The 15,031-nt window shown below is 44.3% G+C and overlaps 1 protein-coding gene across 4 annotated transcripts in view; it reads left to right on the top strand.

Annotated features, from left to right (window-relative positions):
• Window positions 1-15,031, top strand: part of LOC138370072 (AF4/FMR2 family member lilli-like) — a 307,388-nt gene that overhangs the window by 16,648 nt on the left and 275,709 nt on the right. The window contains exon 1 of one of the 4 annotated variants that reach the window (XM_069333854.1): window positions 5,226-5,395. The exons of the other annotated variants lie outside the window; for them this stretch is intronic. The gene's annotated coding sequence lies outside the window, so the exon portion shown is untranslated. Of the gene's footprint in view, window positions 1-5,225; window positions 5,396-15,031 lie in introns of those variants that run through there. 4 annotated transcript variants of the gene reach the window in all.

Raw genomic sequence — 15,031 nt, 5'->3', positions numbered from 1 at the left:
AAAAATAAGGCCAGAAATAATGTGGAAATTAAAGCTTTTTCTTGGCCTAGTACTTTTAGTTAGCAAATTTTGCTGCAACTGAATAATGGAGTTTTGATGGTTCAGGTGTTGGTGTTGAAGGCAAAAATGGCATTCCATTGTTTTGCTGTCTTTTAGTATTCACACAATTACGGTACATGGTAAATACACACATTCAGAGAGAAAATTACTGGATAAGGTGGCTCAAATCAGAAACTTATTTAAGATGTTTTTGATACTTGTTGAAATAACTATTCTCTTGCACTTAACTGTTACGCTAAGGGAGGTATTGTGGTTATACCCAGCTGATGGTTTGCTGTACGTAGCATAATAAACAAACCCCCATTAAACTTGAATGTGAATATGGAGAACAGGAGAAAGTCAAAAGTCAGAGTTAAAAACAATAGTTAAAATTAATAAAACAAAATTAAAGTTACTTTAACACATGCAATACATCTGTCTTTGTACACGTAATTTATAAGTCAAAAATAACATAAGAGCATGAATACCTTAATGACCCAGACACTGACGACAACAACAAAGTACAAGTGCAGTGCTGCAAAATATAATACCTTACACCAGAACTTGATGAGCTGCCTTAGTAAGTCATCAGGAGCTAGATGTTAACCCAATGAAGCGTCTGAGCTAACTAAATTCTAATGTCTGGTTTCTGCAAGACATCTGCTGGCTTGCCTCCCAGAAGGGAAGGTGGCATGATAGCTAAACTATAGTGTCGGTTAAACAATGAGTCGGCGCCAGGTGCAGGAACCCCAAAAACATATGCACACAGAATGTTTTGCCTAATTATACACATTTTTATATCTATTTATTTTACATGTACTGTACACATAAAACATTTAAATAACGAACTCTTGCATGGACTTAGTTATCGATGATTGCTGGAGAGAAGTCACTTTCCAAATAATTAGTGTACTGTAATTTTATGACAAGAAGTTTTGAGAATCGATAAGATGCTTGTAGTCTTCAGAGGCAAATGTCTACTTAGTGATGTATATGCCGAATAAACGGCATAATGATACACACATTGGCTGATGAAAGAACTTGTTTGATGGAGATTTATGCAGGAAAACAGCCAGATGGCCTATACAAAATAGACAATTCTACCTCTGCTGTAGTCAGAGGTAGAATTGTCTCAAAGATATCCGAGATATTCAGATATCTCAAGATCTGGCAGCACTATTACATTTGACAACTGGCACACTACTTACTTACCTTCAACTGTATAATCTGCTCAACAACCACACTCGGAAGTATCAAACGTGAGATTTTTAAAGTTTTATTCAGGTGAAAACCATGCTTCGTCGTGATAGTATTTTGGCTTTTGAGATATGTTGATTGTAGTTTCTTGCATTCCATCCACAGAGCAATAGAAAAATGGTATTTTCAGCAACATACTTCACATTGATGAAATAAACCTCGAATTTGGGGATGAAAGTAACCCAGAGATTATCTGTCTACAATTCTTGAATATTGCATTATTCCTTTCTCAGTGTCTCAAATAGTGTCAGATAAGTTTTCTGTATTTTCCTACAGAAGAATTTGATACTTTTAATACATCAACAGTGGAAGGGTAACAGAGGCATGAAATGGGTCCAGAAACTGGGTATCAGTGTTTAAGCTCAGACCATGTTGGAATATATAGCTAGAATTTTATGTAATGCTGCATGTCATTATGAAGGAATTATTTGTATGTATCGTATATACAGTATTTTTATATTTGTTACAGAATTCACGTAAATTCGTGGATTTTTCACATTAAAATACTGTACATTTAAGATGCCAGGTGTGCGATTAATTTTGCTGGCAGAATTGATATTGGGTTAGATTCCCTCCACAGGTGTTGTAAATTCTGAGATGCATTTAGGCTAATCAAAGTCAGTATGAAGTTTGACTCATAGATATGTAGTTGTTCCTGCATGGCCGTATAAATAATGGAAAAGCTGGTCTCATTGTACAGTTTGCTTCATTCTCAACTCACAATCTGGGGATCTCGGGGATCAATTCCCGGGTGGGACAGAAATGGTTGGGCATGTTTTCTTTCACCTAATGCCTCTGTTTGCATAGCATTAAGTACCTGGGATTCAGGCAATTGTTGGGGGGTTGCATCCTGGGGAGTCAGTAGTTCGAACTCTTTCCTTGATTCAAACATAAAATAAATAATATATGTAATATATATATAAAATATAATATATCTCTGACTTATGTCTCTCCCATACCCCAGACCATTTACCCTGTAAAGTTATGTGAATGGTCACATTCAGTACTGTAAACATGATGGAATACAAAAAAAAATTATGCAAACCCATTTTTTTAATAAGATATGTGTACAGTATAAATATTAGTTTGAATTTAGTCTCATATTCCTCACATATGCCAAGCCTCAGTCTGGTGGCCAATTTAGTGGGTGCAAGCAACAACGGATCCTCAGCATACCCGGACACATTTATACATGCGTTGCCAACTCTCCTAAATTCTTTCAGTTAGTGGGTACAAGTATGTGGTGAGATTAGGCCCAAAACCTCTCCTCTCTTGACCGGATTGTACATAGCCTTCCCGGTTTGGTGCCTTCTTTTGATAATTACTTACTTACTTGACCAGATTGTTTGGTATGTAGCAGTTACCGGGCACAACTTAGAATTTATGAATTATTTTAAGCATTTTGAGTGTTTGGTCCTGCTAAAGTCTTTGGATGTATCGATAAATAGCACGTCGTTACTGTAAGGTTCGAAATCAAATGTCATTTGGCAGACTGTTTATAATTCATTTTCTCTTACATTATTAACCTGATGTACTATGTATTCAAAATATATAAGAATAAGGCTCGGTTTCCATGTTAGGAATCGAGATATGTGTGTGGTTCGACGCTGCCTAAACAGGTTTCATATGAAGAGCATCATAGATCGACGCTGCCTAAACAGGCTTCATATGAAGAGCATCATAGATCGACGCTGCCTAAACAGGCTTCATATGAAGAGCATCATAGATCGACGCTGCCTAAACAGGCTTCATACGAAGAGCATCATAGATCAGGCTGTTAACGCGTGCGTTCCAAACGTCAAGAAAGTGTCTTACTAAACTGACTTATCCCAACCTACCACAGGACACAAACAAAAAACGCGAAATTGTTAATTTCGCGTGCCGCTAAAATGATCTAGTAAGATAATTTTTGGCCTTTGGTAAAGCATACGTCAAAATGCGACGCGTAATTAGGAGGACGAGTCGCATGGATCACTATAAACTCTAGAACTAGTCAGCGGATTTTGATGACATTTTGGTGTTCGATTATGGCCTGAGAACCTTTAGTTTATATATATATATATATATATATATATATATATATATATATATATATATATATATATATATATATATATATTGGTGTATACTGGCAGCAGGTTTTCTTTCAAACATGTTTCATTGAATATGACCGCATATTCTGTATTTATTATTTTCTGGTTTAGGGCTTCTATCCCTCTAACTATTTTCTTAGCATCAGGGCTTAATTGAAATAGGAGTTCTCCAAAACTCATTTTCGTACTTTTAAGGTGAAGAAAAGAAGTGATTTACTATAGAGTGTATTACACTTATTTGTATAATTTGCACGACGTTTCGAACCTCCATGGTTCATTCTCAAGTGAACAGATCTTACAATACTAGTTGATTTTATACCCGCATTAGGTCAGGTGATAATACAATGAAGGTGAAAACATGGGGGGATACATAAGGGATAAACATAGGGGCTGCAGAAGGCTTATTGGCCCATACGAGGCATCTCCTATCTAAACACAAAGATTAATCCAGTGTAATTGGCCTGTTATGTTGGACATTGTCTTCTGTGTTGGCATCGATATGTTCTTGTCTTGTCCTTACTCTCATGGTGGGTAGAGTAAATAGTTCCGTGATTTGGGTGTTCATGGTAGGTCGCTCTATTCTTATGTGAATTGCCTCAAGAATTGCCTTCTTGAGGCAATTCACATAAGAATAGAGCGACCTACCATGAACACCCAAATCACGGAACTATTTACTCTACCCACCATGAGAGTAAGGACAAGACAAGAACATATCGATGCCAACACAGAAGACAATGTCCAACATAACAGGCCAATTACACTGGATTAATCTTTGTGTTTAGATAGGAGATGCCTCGTATGGGCCAATAAGCCTTCTGCAGCCCCTATGTTTATCCCTTATGTATCCCCCCATGTTTTCACCTTCATTGTATTATCACCTGACCTAATGCGGGTATAAAATCAACTAGTATTGTAAGATCTGTTCACTTGAGAATGAACCATGGAGGTTCGAAACGTCGTGCAAATTATACAAATAAGTGTAATACACTCTATAGTAAATCACTTCTTTTCTTCACCTTAAAAGTACGAAAATGAGTTTTGGAGAACTCCTATTTCAATTAAGCCCTGATGCTAAGAAAATAGTTAGAGGGATAGAAGCCCTAAACCAGAAAATAATAAATACAGAATATGCGGTCATATTCAATATATATATATATATATATATATATATATATATATATATATATATATATATATATATATATATATATATATATATGGGGATTATTTACTGAGCTAGTTATTAAAGTTAATATAATCATTGGTGTCTAGGCTCAGGCATCTGTGCACCAGTTGATTGACGGTTGAGAGGCGGGACCAAAGAGACAAAGCTCAACCCCCGCAAGCACAACTAGGTGAGTACCTAGTATGAAAAGGGCTGGGTGATTTTTCACAGGAATTATACATGTTTACATTTTCACCATGACCCCCCCCCCCCCTCACTCTTTAAGGTTAGGCTCCCCTATCATTACATTTTTATTTCCGTGGCATTTTAGGAATTGTATAGTGGCAGCTCTTGAGTCTGAACGAGTAGAAGAGAGATTAACATTCCACTGTGTTTTCCCAGAATGTATCGTCGGATGTGGACTAGTTCCTTATCATGGCATGCTTTGCATCTCCATCCTCTTAGAGTTGCAGGTTAGCTACTTAGTCGTGGTGTATGGGGGGTGGGGGGAGGTTTATTTGTAGCTTCCATAAGAAGTTAAACACGTTAGTTGTGTGGAAATTGGTGGTGTTATGGTATGTTGTGTGCGAGGCGGGCCCTGCCAGCATGATGCTGTGTGTGTGTGTGGCGGGCGAGGCCGGGTTGGCTCCTAAACCAGCCTGGGTGAGGCGCTCCCAGGCAGGGCCAGCCAGCCAGCCAGCCAGGCGCTCAGTTAGTGGCGCACCCGCAACCTGTCCGTACCGGCGTGTTGCTCCACACCCACGTCTCCTCCACCTTCCCCCCCAGCAGGGACCTGGAATATTCACCTCGTGATACCGTGTCTACGCACTAGCATATTTGTGTGAGTGTTCCCCACAACTTGATGGGAAGTGTTACGCAACCAGTGCTTGATGAGTTGCTCAAGAAAAGCGAGCTAACAAGGAGCGAGGCTAAACTAACCCGGCCAGTCCTGGCTTAAGCGAGATGACCAAGGCTTTGTGCCAACGGGTATATATTTCTGTCATTATCCACTGCTAGCAGTCAGTCAATGTTAAAAATCCTCATGTCATTCATCTGTTGAATTGCAATGTTAAAGCGACTAAAAGCTTGGTCAGGCTGCGGTTGGAAGCTGAGATTCTTCCTAAAATGGCATATTATAGTTCTACACTCGCGACTGACACATGGAACGCAGTGTGTTCCCGGTGAGTAGTGGAAGCAGAAGCAAGCAGAGGATGGCGAGGTGCGTGTAGTGAGAGAGAGGGTGATGATGGAGCAGGTGTGTGTTGACAGGACAGACCTGGCAGTGGGCAGGACGGCCTGTGTGTCGTGTGGGTGTGGTACATCTCCCTGCCTACAGGTGTGCCCACCACTCGCCCTCATGCTGTACTGACTTACCCTCATCACCCTTTGAAGTTAAGAACTCTTCACTGTGTGTGGGTACTCGCCGAGGTGTGCATGCGGGGGTTGAGCTCTGGCTTCTTGGGCCCGCCTCCTGTGTGTGTGTGTGTGTGTGTATATATATATATATATATATATATATATATATATATATATATATATATATATATATATATATATATATATATATATATATATATATATATATATATATATATAATGTCGTACCTAGTAGCCAGAACGCATTTCTCGGCCTACTATGCAAGGCCCGATTTGCCTAATAAGCCAAGTTTTCATGAATTGTTTTTCTAATACCTAACCTACCTAACCTATAAAGATAGGTTAGGTAGGGTTGGTTAGGTTCGGTCATTTATCTACGTTAATTTTAACTCCAATAAAAAAATTGACCTCATACATAATGAAATGGGTAGCTTTACCATTTCATAAGAAAAAAATTAGAGAAAATATATTAACTCAACAAAACTTGGCTTATTAGGCAAATCGTGCCTTGCATAGTAGGCTGAGAAGTGCGTTCTGGCTACTAGGTACGACATTATATATATATATATATATATATATATATATATATATATATATATATATATATATATATATATATATATATATAATATATATATATATATATATATATAAATTCAAGGATTCGAACCTAGACAGCCAGGGTTTTCCCCTTTTGACTGTCCTAGTACCATAACTACTGCCAGAAAGTACTGAATGGCCCCAAAGACCCGCACAGGTCGGCACAGTTGTCAGCAAGTACTTGAACATGGGGGGGAGGGGGTCACACTCGGTATAATCTCCTCACAGCTCCTTCACCCCCCACCACACCACACCTCACCGACACTGTCATATCTTCTGGACACGGCCTTCCTCTTATCTCAGTCCTCTTGTTGACCTGTCTTCCTCTTCTCTCAGTCCTCCTCCCCTGTCTTCCTCATGTATCAATCTGCCTCTTGCCCTGTCTTCCTCATGTATCAATCTGCCTCTTGGCCTGTCTTCCTCACCCATCAACCCGCCGCCTGCCTGCACTGCTAACGGCTCCAAATACAATGAAGAGCAGACACGTGGGAGTGTTTATGTTGCTGGCGAGGCGACGGCTATGGAACACCGTTATCTCTTAGGGGTGAAGGAAGGCAGATGCCGGCGCTCCAGTGACTGCGTAATCCTTGTCGGTGGAGGGGAGGAGAGGGGAGCCGGTCGGCCGAGCGGACAGCACGCTGGACTTGTGATCCTGTGGTCCCGGGTTCGATCCCGGGCGCCGGCGAGAAACAATGGGCAGAGTTTCTTTCACCCTATGCCCCTGTTACCTAGCAGTAAAATAGGTACCCGAGTGTTAGTAAGCTGTCACGGGCTGCTTCCTGGGGGTGGAGGCCTGGTCGAGGACCGGACCGCGGGGACACTAAAAGCCCCGAAATCATCTCAAGATAACCTCAAGGGGTGGCTTCGTCCCTCTCGGGGCGGTGTTACACGTCGGTGGATAATGCCTGGTGCAGTACATTGGTCACCAAAATATGATGCGTGTTGAAACAGTCGTCACGGGTGTAATTATTCCCAGTTGTTGTGGTCTTTGAGGGGGTTGCTTGAGGTAATGTGGCAGCCTGGTTTTCCTGTGTGGGGGGATCCAATCTGCTCTTTCGAATTGCATTTTGATGTCAAAATTCTCCAAGGTACAAAATATGATTTACTGTAACTCCCAGCGGCCCCTCGAAGAACTCCGTTTTCTATACGTGGGACCATCGGCTAGATTAGGCTCGGGCAATGTACTGCGTCATTTTTTTCATCCGTTGTGACAAGTGGAGAGGACATGGTGGGTGGCGGCAGTGTTGTGCGCGCGACACATTCCTCCAGCGCGGTGGTGTGTGCGCGTGCGTGCGTTGAGAGTGTAGTAAACAGACGCAATAACGCATGGGAGAAGGTGGACTGGTGCAGGTGTCGGACGCATCATCCCCCCCCCCCCACCACCACCTCCTTGTAGGAGAATCTACGCTTACACGCTTCCCATTCTTGACGGCGGGGGTCCTTGGTCAGTCGCACGTCCTGTGGGCGGGGACGGAGCGGAGGTAGTCGCACGTAATGCGTTCACCAACTGTTATTTTAGCCAAGTAATTTTCATGTTTTGAACTGGTTACATTAATTGTTAATATTCCTGTTAACTCCCCAACCCCTCGAGTGGGCGGCGATAGCAAGGTTAGTGATAACTTGCACTGTCTACAGTAGTCATACTGGGGTTACTTTGGACAAGTTCGTAGCGTAGACTTAGCTTATTGTATTCCTCATATGTTTGTTGTTCACAGTCGATGGTTTCGAGATGGTGTTCAGCTCGATCATTGGTGTTCAGTGAGTCAGGTGTCGGGACCATTGCTAAATAGTGGATGTGTGTGTGGGGGGGCTTGCTGGCCGCTCCAAGCAACAGCTTGTTGGACCAAGCTCTCACAAGTCAAGCCTGGCCCCGGGCCGGCTTTGAGGGTGTAGAAAAACTCCCGGAACCCCCGTTCAGGCAAGCCCCGCAATGCAACTCTATATCAACATCTGACATTGTAAACATAAATTGCAGGCAATGTCATTAAGCCCCCACAGGTACTCCGGTGACGTCTCTCTGATAGATGAATGTAGTTTTAATAGGAGCTGCCTCGTATGGGCCAATAGGCCTTCAGCAGTTCTTATTCCTACTACTATCCCCTCTACTACATCTTACTTTGCTCCTCACCGCTCTTGCCTATTTATTGTCTGCATCTACTTCATCACAACCTTACGGGCTATTCATGCCCGTGCCACCTCTTAGGTGGCTTAATCTTTATCAAGCTTCATCACAACACGGGAGACATCTCCCGTCACGCAGGGTGCAGTCGCACCTCCACAGATCTCCAGTATCATCTTTTGATACTGGTAATGGCTCATAAGGGCCACCACTTACGGGCTATTCATGCCCGTGCCACCTTTTGGATGGCTTAATCTTCATCATCATCTTCATCACAATCAACTCTGGTTTCCCTTCAAAACGCATAAATCTTTCGCCTTTTTCATCACAATTGACTTGAGAATGGTCCAGGACGGACCGAAACGTCGTCGTCCCTTCACCTTCTAGTGTGTGGTCTGGTCAACAAGATGAATGTAGTGTTTATGGTGCCAGTGCCCCTGGAGTGGAGGCCTGCCCCTCGAGCCCGGCCCTGGGTCACGATTGACCTCTGTTAAATTGACTTGTTCCATGTGGCTGTTGCTCGGCATGACCTCGTTGCTGCCCCAGACACATTATCCCAGGTGTCATAGACATAGGAAATTGAATCAGCATTTAAAAATTGAGCGTAGTTTTTATAATTGGAAATGTGTAGAAAATGGCCACACAGGGAACACTAATGTAAACCCTAAATGTGACTAGTAATGTGATCATGTGATCCTTGTACACAGGTGTGGCGTGTTTGTTGAATGTGTGGGGACTTGTGTTGCTGGCTAGTAATACTCGTTGATGCTTAGTACATATGTGCACACTTGTCTGTATGTGTAACTGAGGGAGGTCAGGCAAGGAACGTTTCTGGGTTTATATAAGGAACGTTCCTAAATGAGTGAAAGAACGGTACTGAATATATATGTGCAGGGTTTATTGTTTTAGTAATAAATATATATATATATATATATATAATATATATATATATATATATATATATATATATATATATATATATATATATATATATATATATATATATATATATATATATATATATAATATCATGGTTTATCTACAGATGGTTTCAATGTTCCCTTCTTCGGGATGTTTGAAAATTGGATTTAGATTCTCACCTCATTTGGACTCTGAAAGCGGTGGTAACGAGGGGATTATGTTAAAGCTGTTGGAAATGGAAAAAAAAAGTGTTCTTAGATTGAAATTGAATTGAAATAAGTGTATTGAGATATAAATACACACAAAGGGATGAGGTAGCTCAAGCTATTCTCACCCCCGTTTGCTCTTAGTGAACGCAATTGGCTCGAGGTTGAAATGAAAAGAAATGGCAGGAAGCGAGTCAAATGTAGGTGAAATAAAGATGACGAGCGAGAAGTGTTTAGGTGAGTAAAGGTGGCAGGTCGCGCGAGGCATTTCTTAATCCAGGGGGAAGGGGGGTGGGGCGGCGGCATCTTGAGTGAGAGTTACTGAGATTAGAGAGTGAGAGTCGCGAGCGACATAGTGCAAGGGTTGGTGTGTGTGTGTGTGGGGGGGAGGGGGGGGGGGCGTGATTTGTAGTGTGTGTGATGGGGAGGGGGTGTGGGGTAGGGGGTGGGGAGGGGGGGGAAGGAGCTGAAGAGGCGGAAGTCACTTTCATTTTCGTGTATCCGGGCCAGTAGAGCCACCGTAAGCTGCGGGGTTTGTGTTTGTTGCTTGCTTGCTTAGCTGGTTTTTGTTGCTTCTCAGCTGTTTTTGTTGCTTCTCAGCTGTTTTTGTTGCTTCTCAGCTGTTTTTGTTGCTTCTCAGCTGTTTTGGTGGGGCTTTAGGGCTTGGCAGTGTTCGGCCTAAGATGTCACGCTTTGAAATCCAGCAGTGTGGGGGATTTGTCTTGTAGAGGTTTGAAGATTCGTCGACGTCTATCGGAGGGCATGATTTGTGTGTGTCCACTTGTCAGCGCTCTTGGCGTCCGGCGGCGCCACTCTCGCTTGACATTTTGGCAGGAAATTGAGCTTTTTTGGCAGAGGACGAAACAAGTACAGTTTAGTGATGAGTCTTTCCGAAATGATGGTTGAAGATGTGAAAACTGGCATCTTCTTCTTGAGGTTATCTTGAGATGATTTCGGGGCTTTTTAGTGTCCCCGCGGCCCGGTTCTCGACCAGGCCTCCACCCCCAGGAAGCAGCCCGTGACAGCTGACTAACACCCAGGTACCAATTTTACTGCTAGGTAACAGGGGCATAGGGTGAAAGAAACTCTGCCCATTGTTTCTCGCCGGCGCCTGGGATCGAACCCAGGACCACAGGATTACAAGTCCAGCGTGCTGTCCGCTCGGCCGACCGGCTCCAGCATGTGCTGAATTGTGTTTTTATATTACGGTGTATTGTATAGTTGGTTGTTGTATGTGTTTGTCCTTTGGAGAGAGGTCTTGCATTATAGAAAAGTTACTAGTTTCGGTAAGTAAATTTGGTAAAAACTGAAAAGCAGCACAAATAGGTGGGCATGTCTTAATCTGCCCCCCACCTATTGGTGCCTCTAGAGGGTGTATCTTAATCCCCCCCCCTATCCAACCACTTGAGGTGGACGGTAGAGCGACGGTCTCGCTTCATGCAGGTCGGCGTTCAATCCCCGACAGTCCCAGTGGTTGGACACCATTCCTTCCCTCCCGTCCCATCCCAAATCCTTATCCTGATCCCTTCCCAGTGCTATATAGTTGCGTGTCGCCCCTGAACCTTCTGAGACAATGCGCGGCAATAGTGTAATCCGCCCTCTCGAATAGTACACCGTATTTTGACGTATTAATCCCCCCAGGTCGAAAATTGCTGCACTAAAAATTAGCATTGCGGTTCGGAAACATTGACGTAATGTCCCGTTTTCTATTTGTGGGTCGTCAGGGTAGGTTAGGCTCGGGTAATTTAGTATATTTATCGCGTTCACGTTGTGAACGCTGGAGAGGACGGGCTGACTGTTCAGCTCCTCTTCTCTAGCGTTCACAACGTTCAGTCACAATCACGCCTCAATGGTCGTTACTACAACGTTACGGGGTTCTACGGGCTCGCCATAGCCCGTGCTATTTGGAACTTGTTCCAAGTAGCGTATCTTAAACAACAACAACAACAGAACGTGGATGAAACATTTATCCAAGTGGGATTCGAGTACACATCATTAGTTGAGTCGTGTGTGAAGAGTTTTTCATTTATAAATAGAGGGTTTGACGGTTGGATTGACGAGCATTTGGCGTAAGTTGATGAGGACGCACAAAGTCCGTAACAAACGAGATTGTTTTGATTGATGAAGATAGCCACCCAAGAGGTGGCACGGGCATGAATAGCCCCGTAAGTGGTAGAATTTTTGTTCAGTAAATGTATACAATGTGCTGAGGTCGTATTTAATCGTCAGACTGCTATCGCGGGGGAGGATACTGCTTGACAGTATTTATGAGGGTGTCCAGTTGCTGGACACCTTTACGGGCTCACCATAGCCCGTGCTACATGGACACTTCGTTCTGAGTAGCTAAATCTGTAACAACAACAACAATATGCTGGACACCTTTTTTGACCAGGAGAGTGGCTGTGTTGATGGCTTCAGGCTGGTTACTGCAAGATTCAGGGGACTCTTAAAGCTCTTTTAAAGGTCGTTGCTTCATATTTCAGGAGATAGTGACGTAGTAACTTTTCTATGACAGTTTGGCACAGCACACAGGAGACAAAGGCTTACTACAAGCCGACAAGCCTCCACATGTACCTCCAGTATGACTCTAGCCACCCCAGACAACTAAAAAACTCACTACCATACTCCATCTGGCAGAAGATGCACTCTCTCTTGTCTGTCGGGGTTCACCAATCTCCCAGTTGCATCTGAACTACCTCGAGTTAGGGATCAAGATGTGGTGTAGGCCTTAAGATATACGCTGAAGGTTTTTGTGTGGAGGTGGGGGCTGGGGAGGGGCTGGGGTGATGGTGTCCAGGGTTGAGCGGGGTGTCGTGTCCGTGGGTGGGGGGGGGGAGGGAGACTGGACGTGTGGGCGCCTCTCTCGTGTAGCCCACTGCAACTAGGCTTAGGAAAACGAAGGTGTTTTGTGGTTGCTACAGTCTTTCATCGGTTGCTTTAACTAAGGCCAAAACCAGATGTATAAGAAATTGGTAGCGGCTCGCGAAATTGACACGATGACCCGTTTTCTGTTCGTAGGGCTTGTGGTTGGTTAGGTTAGGTTAGGGCACGTTAGTGCGACAGTTTCTTGACGTTGGGGACTGCTGGGGAGAACGGGCTGGCCGCTGCACCCTTGTACTGTGACCATCTGTGCCCCCAGAGATCATTTTATCATGCTAGTATAATTATTGATTTGATAATAACATGTTATTAAGCAATTTTATATTGAGTTATGTGTATGTTCTTCCTATTTTTCGTGTTGTACCGCTGATTCAATTATATACCAACTTGTCACCGTGAAAGGTGTGTACCTAAGGCACTGAGGGAAGTGTGTTCAGTTAAGATTGATAAACATTAAGCCACCCAAGAGGTGGCACGGGCATGAATAGCCCGTAATTGTTCAGTTAAGCCGAGTGTGGAGTCTTGTACTTTACTGCTGAGGTAGCCTTCGTGTCAGCAAGGCGGACAGTCCGCCTGGTTTCATACCTCACTGTATTTCCCACTTCTAAACTTCCCTTCACCTATACCTCTCCTTCCTCTTTACTCAAAAAAATAAAATGGGGTAGCCTAATCTTGCGGTTGGTCAAGTAGGCCGGGGTGTGCTTATTGACGTGTGCTGTGATCTGGGCTAGGCCTACTGGTCGCTCACACACCATACAACACAACACTTGAAGTCGCATCACCTAATCTTCCGTGCCTGTGGTAGGCCTAACTGACACAAGGACCATTTTACAGTCAGTTCTCCTCTTTCGTAACCATTTTGTTCATCAATACTCAGTTTACCACGTTTTAAAACTAAATTGTAATTCGTTTTATTCGGAAGTATTGAGTTTTTATTATATCGGCCAGCCTCTAGCCTGTCACCCCCCCCGCCCTCCCTCCTCTCCCCAGCCATCCCTTCCTCCCCCTCCCTCCCTCTCTCCCTCCTCTTCCCCATTGCATCCTCCCACTCCCCCATCCACCTGTTACCTCTCCCTGTCATGGACTGTCACCTCCTGTACCTCATTCACCACAACCACAAGATAACTATCACCATTGAACCCACCTAACCACTACCACAACTGTCATTTTTTAATTGCCGTCTCAGTTACAACCACAACTAATGCAACCACCACCACCACCATAGCAACCACTAACATGACCACCACCACACATTCACCACCACCACCACCGCTTCCCCGAACCTTCCCCCCCCCCTCCTCCCCCCCCCCACTGTAATCATTACATTTCCTGTGTTTATTACACCAACCAGTATTTATTGCACCCCTGTACTCACTACACCCTCCCCCCCCCCGCACTCGCTACACCCCCCCCCCCCACCGAAACCCCCTACATCCCCCCCCCCCCTCTGTGATTGTTTAACCATGCTGTGTGTATGGTGGTAGATGGTGACCTTGGGGCACCTTGCTGGTGCTGCTCGCCCTGTGCTGGCACCCCCATACACAACACTCCCAGGGGGACCCCCCCATACACAACACTCCCAGGGGGACCCCCCCCATACACAACACCCCCAGGGGGACCCCCCCCATACACAACACCCCCAGGGGGACCCCCCCATACACAACACTCCCAGGGGGACCCCCCATACACAACACTCCCAGGGGGACCCCCCCCCCCCATACACAACACTCCCAGGGACCCCCATACACAACACCAACAGGGACCCCCATATACAACACTCCCAAGGGACCCCCCATACTACTCGACGGGCGAGACATGCTTCTTTATTTTTCGTGGCCATATTCCTCACGAAGAAAATGCCTTACTTTTAATATTAAATTAACTTTACTGTGCAAGGTTATTTTTTTCCCTCTCCAGACTCTGGTACGGTGGGGAGGGAAGTGTGTCACTGCCTGTGGCCTGGTGGGTGGGTGATGGCTTGTTGAGCCACGGTCTCTGGCGCCTTCAGCACTTGCCGCTCCGTAGAAAATACAACTGCCTTTGTCCCCCAATCACAAACGTACGTTTTCGCGGGCAATCCATTAGGCCACCGATGCATAGAAAACGTTAATTAAGCTGCTTTTGATATTTGGGAGTTCGTCGGATTTGTCAACGGATTGGTTGAGATTGTGAGAAATGGGTTGTATTGTGAGAGGACGGGTTGTATTGTGAGAGGACGGGTTGTATTGTGAGAGGACGGGTTGTATTGTGAGAGGACGGGTTGTATTGTGAGAGGACGGGTTGTATTAGCTGAGAGGACGGGTTGTATTAGCTGAGAGGACGGGTTGTATTAGCTGAGAGGACGGGTTGTATTAGCTAAGAGGACGGGTTGCGT

The sequence above is a fragment of the Procambarus clarkii genome, chromosome 30, assembly GCF_040958095.1.
Source record: "Procambarus clarkii isolate CNS0578487 chromosome 30, FALCON_Pclarkii_2.0, whole genome shotgun sequence".
In the NCBI taxonomy this organism is placed as follows: Eukaryota; Metazoa; Arthropoda; class Malacostraca; order Decapoda; family Cambaridae; genus Procambarus; species Procambarus clarkii.
Note: the sequence above shows the minus strand (reverse complement) of the source record. Positions and strands in the feature narration are given on the sequence as shown.